This window comes from Balaenoptera borealis (genome assembly GCF_965194805.1).
Source record: "Balaenoptera borealis genome assembly, chromosome: 2".
Classification (NCBI taxonomy): Eukaryota; Metazoa; Chordata; class Mammalia; order Artiodactyla; family Balaenopteridae; genus Balaenoptera; species Balaenoptera borealis.
The window spans coordinates 111,502,626-111,512,962 of NC_138867.1; the positions used below are offsets into that span (position 1 = coordinate 111,502,626).

The following is a 10,337-nucleotide window of genomic DNA, read 5'->3' on the forward strand; positions in this document are numbered from 1 at the left end:
AATGGTCAAGAATAAAAGATATAAATAGTGAGATAAGAATAAAAATTATCAACAATGCAAAGGATATCTAATATCATAAAGGAATAAATATGAACAAATATAGGCCAATAAATTCTAAAACCTAGAAAAGACAAAGTGACAAAAGTGGGTACAAGAAGAAACACAAAGCTTAAATAGACCAATAAACATTTATGAAATAAAAATACATCAAATACCTGTCTCTAAAAAAAATCCCTAAAAGTTTTATTTGTAAGATCTAATAAACTTTCAAGGAACACATTATTCTCAAGTACCCTCACAAGCTCAGAAAGAGATTCAGAAATATGAGAGAAAGCTCACATACACACGTGTATACACCCACATGTGCACATGCACACACACACAAAGCCAGCTCACCAATGGATGGGTCCTGAAGGACAAAGCTCTCCACTAATGACCAAACCTTATTTAGATGCTTCAGCACCCTGTACACATCCACTAATTTTCCCAAGTCTTCCTTATCTTCAGGGATTACAAGGTTCAGTGAATCTCTCTTCTCAGCCCAGCTATGGGATTTGTCGGGGGGAAAAATGAGAAGATAAGAATAATTAATCAAAATTAAGAGCTTTTATCTTAAATTTAAAATGCATCTCTCAAATACTATGACTTTACTATATACCAGGCCCTAGAATAAGGAATTTAAAAATTATCTCCATTAATCTTCCCAACTATCCCATAAATCAAGTATTAACACCTCCCCTATCCAACTATACAGATAAAACCAGCTCAGAAAAGTTAAGTCATATGTCTTCCCAAAGTCATACAATTGATAAATAATAGTCAGGATATAAGCCCAGGTAGGTGTAACTCCCAAACCAATGCTTTTAATCACTAAGCTATAACTGCCTCACAGATCAACAAACATATCAGCAATATCTGGTTGAACAGGTTAGGAAAGATGATAAGTACATCCACAGTCAGCTAGATATAATCTTTCTGAAGGACAACCCTACAAGTTTATGATTCAGCAATTTCATTTGTATGACATTACAACGAGGAAGTGTGCAAACATGTAAGACTAACAAACACTGTTCACTGAAGCGTTTTTCCAAATATTCAAAATGTTCAACAGGAGGAACTTTATTAATTATGATGCAGCTACATAATAGGGTACCATTAAAATCATGATGAAATCCATATTTACTAACAGAAAGGCATTAGCTAGCAAACCATGTTATAAAATAGTAAATGTTATGACACAATTTTGATTAAAACTTAATTTAACTAAATTTGGTTAAAAGAAATACAGGCATACCTTATTTTATTGTGTTTTGCTTCCCTGCATTCACACTGTTTTCGCAAATTGAAAGTTTGCGGCAACTCTGTGTTGTCATGGTTAGCACTTTTCAGCAATAAAGTATTTTTTAATTAAGGTATGTACATTGTTTTTTAGATATAATGCCATTGCACACTTAATAGACTACAGTATAGTGTAAACATAACTTATATGCGCTGGGATACCAAAAAATTCATGTGACTCACTTTATTGCAATATTTGCTTTACTGCAGTGGTCTGGAACAAAACCCACAATACCTCTGAGGTGTACCTGTGTATATTTTTATGCCAGTGTATGTAAGAAAAAGAAAGCCTGTAAACATATAGACATCATGTTTATTTTTATCAGGTAGATTACAGGTGGTTTTTACTTCTTTATTGCTACAAGTGTCATGTTGGTTGCCAACTCTGCTCTCATGTTGATAATCATCTTCTAGTTTCCCATGAAAATAACTCTGTTCAGGTATCCAACCCCCTCAACATACAAAATGCTTCAAGGAAAGCTGGGGCCGTCCACTGATCGTGTACTGAGTAATCTAAATTAATCATGATGGTCCTATTCCCCTCGCTAGTGATTTGTTTCAGCATGGGCAACTAATGCAATTTAGGCCAATGAGATATAAGTTTACTGGGAGACATCAGAAAAGGTTTCTTCAGTGTTATAAATAAAAGTAAAAAATAGCTCTTTAGCTGGTTATTGTGCTGTCTCTAAATATGATACCTAAAATTATTAAAGACATGTTAATTAAAGAGAGCTAAACTGAGGAGAAGCAGATACATTAACAACAGAAGAGATGAAAAGAACCTGAGTTCATAACATGATTGAGCCTCTCAACCAACCCTAAAACTGCCTGATCTTGGGATTTCTTTTTATATGATATTACATTTTCCTCATTGTTTAAGCTATTATTGTCTGCCAAAAGCATCTCTAATTAAAAATTTTTGTATAGTCTTAATTTTGTTTACAACATTAATGTATGATTTTGACATCTCTACTTAGAAGTATAATAGATAACTCAAATTCAACGGCTGAACTTTGCCCCCAAACATGCTCCACCCACTCACTGCCTTCCCCGTCTCAGTTAACGACTCTATTCTTCCAGCTCTTAAGGCTAAAAACTAGATTCACTCTCATTTTCTCTCTCTTTCCCTCTCTACTCCATCATGAAATAACAATGGTTCTACCTTCAAAATTACCCTAGGATATGACAACTTCTCACCAACTCCTCCATGACCACTCTGGTCCAAGCCACCATGTTCTCTTAGTTAGATCTTTCCAATAACTTTCCTAACAGGTCAATCTATTCTCAATATAGGAGCCAGAGAGATCCTTTCAAAATAAGAGTAGACCATGTTACTCCTCTGATCAAACTCTTCCAAAAACTCCCACTTTCACTCAGTAAAAATTAGTCTCCATGGTTTACAAGGTCCTACATAATCTGGCCCTTCACTCCCTTGTTGACCTCATCTTCTACTACTCTCCCCCTTGCTTACTCTATGCCTTCCTCATTCTGGCTTTCCACTACTCCTTAAACCCACCAGACAAACTCCTCCTTTAGGACCTTCGCTGTAGATGTTCTTCATACCTAGAATATTCCTTCCTTGTACAGCCATCTGGCTATCTTCCTCACATCACTGTTTGGCTTAAATATCACTTCCTTGATGAGGACTACATTGCCCATCCTATGTAGTAGTATAAATAGTCCCTACTTCCAGCACTCCAGATACCCTTTACCCTGTTACACTTTTTTTTTCCATGATTCTTTACACCTTCTACAATAGCAAATAATTTACTTCTATGTTTGTTTATTTGTTTGCTTTGTCACCCCTTGCTACTGGGGCTAGAATTATTTTTTACTGCTGTAGTCTAGCTCCAAAAACAGTGTCTGGCACATGATAATTACTCACTAAATATTTGCTGCATGTTGAATACATGATTAAACGGAGGAGGGGTGATGAAACCACTGACATTGTTCCAAAAATACCTCTCAATCAACCTTATCTGAGAAACAAGAAACTTAAGATAGCCAGGAAACTATCCATATATCTTAATAGGTCAGATAGCTGAGTACATAGTGCAGGAAACGTGCTGTGAACTAGGCTTCCAGGGTGTAATCAGAACCCCAGGGAAGCAACAAGCAGACAGAGAGCCCGGAAGGGAGTCTGGTCATCAGCAGCTTAGCTGAAGAGGTGAGCATTCTTAGCAGAGTAACTGTCCCCTTCTCCCCCACCCTCAAGAACCCTGGACTCACGCCCTAACTATCCACGTATCACCCATGACACCAGGGGGAATACATCGAACAGGTGACAATGGGTAAAACCCAAAACAGGACAGGGCAAAATGAGCAATTTCAAAGTAAGCATGTGAAATGTCAAATCCACACTTTTTGAGCATGAACCATCAAGGGTTAGGCTAGTAGGACAGCCTCCTACAGACTTATCAAGCCCTTGATCAGCTGAGATTTTAAATGGACCCTAATAATGGACAACTGGAAAAATAAATGAAAAGGCAGGCTTCCAAGCAGAAGCTATACAAAGACAGTTTCAAAACAGAGACTATGAGGAAAGACTGAAGAGATTAGACTGACTGAAGCAGAGGGTGGGTAGAGGGAAGCAATGGGATTTAAAACTCCAAGTGGCTGGGACCACATAGAGAAGGGACACAGGATCCAACACGCTGATCCATGAACTCTTCCCTCACTGCTCTCACTAGCAGAGATGAGAAGGGCTGAGGTCAGTCAGAGAAGAATGTGGGAACCAAAGCAACAGTGGTTTTATCTTTTTTGGGCAGTATTAAACTTCATAGATAAGATTTTTTTTTTTTTTATCATTTATTTTTGGCTGTGTTGGGTCTTCGTTGCTGCGTGCGGGCTTTCTCTAAGTTGTGGCGAGCAGGGGCTACTCTTCTTTGCAGTGCACAGTCTTCTCATTGCAGCCGCTTCTCTTGTTGTGGAGCACGGGCTCTAGGCACGCGGGCTCAGCAGTTGTGACTCACAGGCTCTCAAGGGCAGGCTCAGTAGTTGTGGCGTACGGGCTTAGTTGCTCTGTGGCATGTGGGATCTTCCCAGACCAGGGCTCAAACCCATGTCCCCTGCATTGGCAGGTGGATTCTTAACCACTGTGCCACCAGGGAAGCCTAGTATCAAACTTTTGAATTAATGTCTTTAATAATTATAGATCTATTCATGTTTTCAGTTTTGGTAATTTACATTTTTCTAAGGTATTGTCCATTTCATTTAACTTTTCAAAATTATTAGCATACAGTTGTTCATAGTTTTTTAATTATTAATATTTATTAATTAAAATTTTTTAACTGTGCTAAAATACTTATAAAATTTACCATCTTAAATATTTTTAAGTGTACGGGTCAGCAGTGTTAAATATATTCACTGCTGCGCAACCAATCTCCAGAACTTTTACATCTTGCAAAACTTAAACTCTTTACCTACTAACCAACAACTCCCCCTTTTCCTCTCTCCCGGCAGCCCCCGTCAACCACCATTCCACTTTCTGTTTCTATGAATTTGACTACTCTAAATACCTAATATAAATGGAACCATATAGTATTAGTCTTTTTATGATTGGCTTACTTCACTTAGCATAATATCCTTAAGGTTCATCCACATTGTAGCATGTACCAGAATTTCCTTCCTCTTCAAGGCTGAATGAAATTCCATTGTATGTCTATACCACATTGTGTTTACCCATTCATCTGTAGATGGACACTTGGTTTGCTTCCACTTTTTGACTGTTGTGACTAATACTGTTATAAACACAGGTGTACAAATAAGTCCTGGAGACTCTGCCTCCAATTCTTTTGGATATACACCGGAAGTAGAATTGCTAGATCATATGGTAATTCTATTTTCAATTTTCTGAGGCATCGCCATATTGTTTTCCACAGGATCAGCATCATTTTACATTCCCACCAACAGTGCATAAGGGTTCCAATTTCTTCACATCCTTGCCAATATTTGTTATTTTCTGATTGTTTTCTGGCTTTGTTTTTTTTTGATACTAGCCATCCTAACAGGTGTGATGTGGTATCTCATTGTGGTTTTGATTAGCATTTCCCTAATGACTTGTGATGCTGAGTGTACTTTCAGATGCGTGTTGGCCATTTGAGTCTCTTTTTTGGAGAAATGTCTATTCAATTCCTCTGCCCATTTCTGAATCACGTGAATCACGTTGTACATTCATTTTTAACCTCACGGTATATATAGTTATGTCCCAATTTTTACTTCTAATATTGTTTATTTGTATTTTTTCTTTCTTTTTTTCTTGACCATCCCAGCCAGAGGATTGATTATCTTGTTAATACTTACAAACATTACCAGCTTCTGGTTTTGATGATTCTCTAAATTGCACCTTTCTTTTTTCTAACTTCACTCATTTCTGCTTTATCTGAATTGTTTCCTTTCTTCTACTTTCTTGGGGGTTTCCCCTGTTATTTTTCTAACTCTTTGACTGGCACACTGTGGAAACAGAAAACTGTAAGCCCCATAGTTGCTAACTCAATTTGTGTAGAAAAGTTTAAATGAAGTCAGGGGTTGGCAAGTCTCAGTTAACAACTTGAACGAACTTTGAAAGCATAGGAGACTCTTAAAGGTATTCTGAAAAGACAAGCCATGTTACAATTACAACTAGTTTGATCGATAAGGAAAAGGTTACCAAATCTTTAATGTCTATTCTTACACAGTTTAACTTACATGTATACTTATTTTTTATCTTGTCATTATATGTAATCAAGTTTCTGAGTCATGTTGAAAGGTTTGTTTTAATAATTCCAAAATATGTTTAATTTATAACTTTGAGACTATAAGGGTTTGCTATAGGAAAGGAAGATTTTTAAAATAATTGCTGTAGAAAGGGCATATGTTTGGAAAGGGTATAGTTTACGTCATTAAAGACATAAACTATATTTGTCAGACATAGTCAGACATTATTCCTGACGATCAAGGCATTATGTCTTCATGTGCTAATCAACAAAATTGTTTAAAATAATTGTAAAGATTCTCTTAACATTCAGAACATAGATGAGGCACTCATCCTTATAAAACCAATTTTACAATTAAAAAATAAAGTGATGGCAGTTTTTGAGGCTTAAAATACAACGCAGAATTTTCACTTACCTTAACAAAGCTTACCTCATTAATTCCAGCCTTTCTCCCTTTGGAATTTAGGCATCTAAGGCTATAAATATCCCTCCAAGACAATCTAGACGCATCCCTCAAGATTTGATATATAATATTTTCATTATAGTTATTCCATTAAATATTTTCTAATTTCTATGATGATATCATTACAGATTCATTATATGTATTCATTATATATTTTACTTTATTTTATTATATATATACAATAAAAATATTTTTTTTTTTTAAACATGAACTTTTAAAAGTTATTTTTGTTACTTTCTAACTTCACGGAATGGTGATTGGAGAACATGGTCTGTCTGATACCTATTCTTAAAGCTGAAGTTTATCTTATAACCTAGTGTGTAAGGAATTTTTTTTGTTTATGTTCTATATGCACTTGAAATGAGCATGCAAGATTCTATATGCGCTCATTATACCAAGCTTATAGACTGTATTATTAAAATCATCTACTACTTTAATGTGTTTTTATTTGCTTGATCTATCAAGGACTGTGTATGTATGTTACAATATCTCACAATAGTTACGGCTTTATCAATTCTTTCCAGCAATTTTATAAATATTTGTTTTAGTATTTGTATACTATATTATAATACACCCAAACAAATTCAGTATCCCTAATATCATTATTTGCCTTAAAGGTCATTTTGTCTGATATTAATTTGCCATACTGGCTTTAATAATTGCCTGGAGTATATGTTACAATTCTTTTACTGTTCAACCTTTCTGTATTCTTGGGTTTTCTGTCTCTTTTGTAAACATAATATAGCTAAAATTTTTTTACTGAATCTGAGAATGTATCAGTTAACTCGTAGCTTCCTAGCACCTTCAGTCTTGCTTACCTTATTCTATTTTTCTTCTTTTTTCATAGCACTTGTTATATTTTAACATACTACATAACATACTTATCCAGTATATTGTATTGTCTCTTTCCCTTAGCTAGAACGTTAGTTTCTGAGACTGGGAATCCTTGTCTGTTTTACTCACTGATGTCCCAAGTGTTTACAATAGGGCCTGGCATAAAGTATACACTTCATGAGTATTTGCTGAATAGTAAGTGACTATTTCTCTTTTAATTGCTAAGTTTAATGCATTTACATTTCTTGTGATTACTATTATATTCAGATTTATTTCTACAATGTTATTTTTAATGCTTATTAAAAATAGTAGAGCATTTAAGGAACAAAAGGTAAATTTCTGAAAAATTACAGCTTTTTCTTGCTAGCCAACCAGTTCTATCTTGACCAGAAAATTCAAGAATTGATGGAATCCTTCATTGAAATGTTCTTTGGTCAACGTATTTGCCTTGATGAAGTAAATGGGCTCTCTCATTCACCATAATTGGGGATCTTTTGTCTTATATGTAAAACTGAGTGAACTCACTTTTTAAAATAATAGCTTTATTGATATATAATTTACATACCAGAAAATTAATCTGTTTAACATGTACGATTGAGTAATTTTTAGAATATTCACAGAATTGTACATTACCACTAATTGCAGAACATTTTCATCTCCCCATAAAGAAATGCTATACTCATTAGAAGTCACTCCCCAATGTCTTTCCTGCCGCCCAGCCCTAGGCAACCCCTAATCTAATACCCGTATCTATGTATTTGCCTACTCTAAACATTTCATATAAATGGAATCATACAATATGTGGCTTTTTATGTCTGGTTGACTTCTCCAGGCCATCTTCCAGGATACCTATTCTTTCTTTAGCTGGCCTAATCTGCTGTGTATCTGCTGTGAAACCACACAATTAAGTCAAAGAGAACTCACTACAGGGAATGAAAAGACAGAAAAGGAACACTGAAATAACACAGTGATAGTAACTGCAGAAGCAGCTCCCATCCCTACAGCTAGGGGAACAAGGGAAGAGGTATAAGGAGGACCGTGGTTTAAACCTAGGGACCCTGCAGAGTTATAACACAGATTTCTGAAGAGGATGATGCTGTCTGACTATTTCTAGAGCTGCAGAGGGGGGCACCAAAGGTCTGAGACTCAAGCCTTTGAAGAAAGAGCACTGACTTCATGAAACTGCTATCTATGAACACAAAATAAGACTGCTTCTAGGAGACTGGGAAAAAACTGGGAACACCTACCAATGCTGAAGTTTACAACTATTCATGGATTGACATTCACAGGAACAGCAAGCAAAACAGGAAGAGTACAGGTCATTTCTTCTTCCTACTACATTTCATTCTACCTTTAGTGCCTTCCAGTTGGTAGAAACTGACAGGAAGCCAATTAATAAAGGAGAAATGTAGTTTGCCAAGTCCTAGCTCCAGGACCAAAGCAGAATATAGAAGGGTAAGTTTGGATCCAATATGTCTCTTGGATAGCTTAATAACCAGTACATGTTATTTAACCCATCCGGTGAACTTTCAATTTCAAGAACTGCTTTTTTACTTTTAGAATATATATTTGGGGACACTCTTGGTGGCACAGTGGTTAAGAATCCTCCTGCCAATGCAGAGGACACAGATTCAAGCCCTGGTCCGCAAAGATTCCACGTGTTGCGGAGCAACTAAGCCCATGCACCACAACTACTGAGCCTGCACTCTAGAGCCTGTGAGCCACTACTGAGCCTGCGTGCCACAACTACTGAAGTCCACGCACCTAGACCCCGTGCTCCACAACAAGGGAAGCCACCGCAATGAGAAGCCCACGCACAGCAACGAAGACCCAACACAGCCAAAAATAAACAAATAAATTTATTTAAAAAACAAAAAGAGGGCTTCCCTGGTGGCACAGTGGTTGAGAATCTGCCTGCCAATGCAGGGGACACGGGTTCGAGCCCTGGTCTGGGAAGATCCCACATGCCGCGGAGCAACTAGGCCCGTGAGCCACAACTACTGAGCCTGCGCGTCTGGAGCCTGTGCTCCGCAACAAGAGAGGCCGCGACAGTGAGAAGGCCTGTGCACCGCGATGAAGAGTGGCCCCCGCTCGACAACTAGAGAAAGCCCTTGCACAGAAACGAAGACCCAACGTACCCAAAAATAAATAAATAAATAAATAAATTTATTTTAAAAAAAAAATATATATATATATATATTTGGTTCTTTTCAAATCTGCATGACCTGATGAATTTTGTTGCTTTCTAACATTTTCTATTCATTTTTTGTATGTTTAATTATTTTAAATATAGTTATCTTACAAGTCTCTATTATCTCAAAAGTTCTTGGGGGTCTAATTTTAATTTTGTTTTCTATTGTTTCTGCTGACACTTATAGTGAATGGGTTTAGGAATTTAGAATTGTGAACTCGTGTTCAGCAGGGCCTGTGTGGCCTGGATTTAAAGTGGTGTGTCCCAACTACTGAGCCTGCGCATCTGGAGCCTGTGCCCCGCAACGGGAGGGGCCGCGATAGCGAAAGGCCCGTGCACCGCGATGAAGAGCGGTCCCCGCACCGCGATGAAGAGTGGCCCCCACTTGCCGCAACTAGAGAAAGCCCTCGCACGAACCGAAGACCCAGCACAGCCAAAAATAAATAAATAAATAAAAATAAAAGTAGCTATAAAATTAAAAAAAAAAAAAAAAAAAAAGATAAAGTGGTGTGTCCCTTCAGAGAAGATTTCCGTTTACTAGGAATGGCACACTAGGCACACTAGAGGATCATATTCATGTCAATTTCTATGTCTGGAGAGTGAGAAAAGGGCAAGGTCCTAGACTGACTGTGGGAATAATGAATTATCTTTACCTTTTCATCAAACAGTTTGGCTTCACCCAACACAATACATTATTTCAGAGCCTGGACCAGTTGTTCTTCCACAGAAATCAAGTTAGCCATGCGCCCTACAAGGGGATAGAAGAAAGGGCCCATTGGAACTGGACAAGTGGCTTCCCAGCTTGCTTCACTGGGAC

The 10,337-nt window shown here is 37.1% G+C and overlaps 1 long non-coding RNA gene across 1 annotated transcript in view; it reads left to right on the forward strand.

Annotated features, from left to right (window-relative positions):
* LOC309623703 overlaps positions 1 to 10,024 on the forward strand; it is a 30,840-nt gene extending 20,816 nt beyond the window's left edge. The window contains exon 2 of the long non-coding RNA XR_014241466.1: positions 9,850 to 10,024. This is a non-coding gene — a long non-coding RNA (uncharacterized lncRNA). The remainder of the gene's footprint in view (positions 1 to 9,849) is intronic.
* The last annotated feature ends 313 nt before the right edge of the window (positions 10,025 to 10,337 follow it).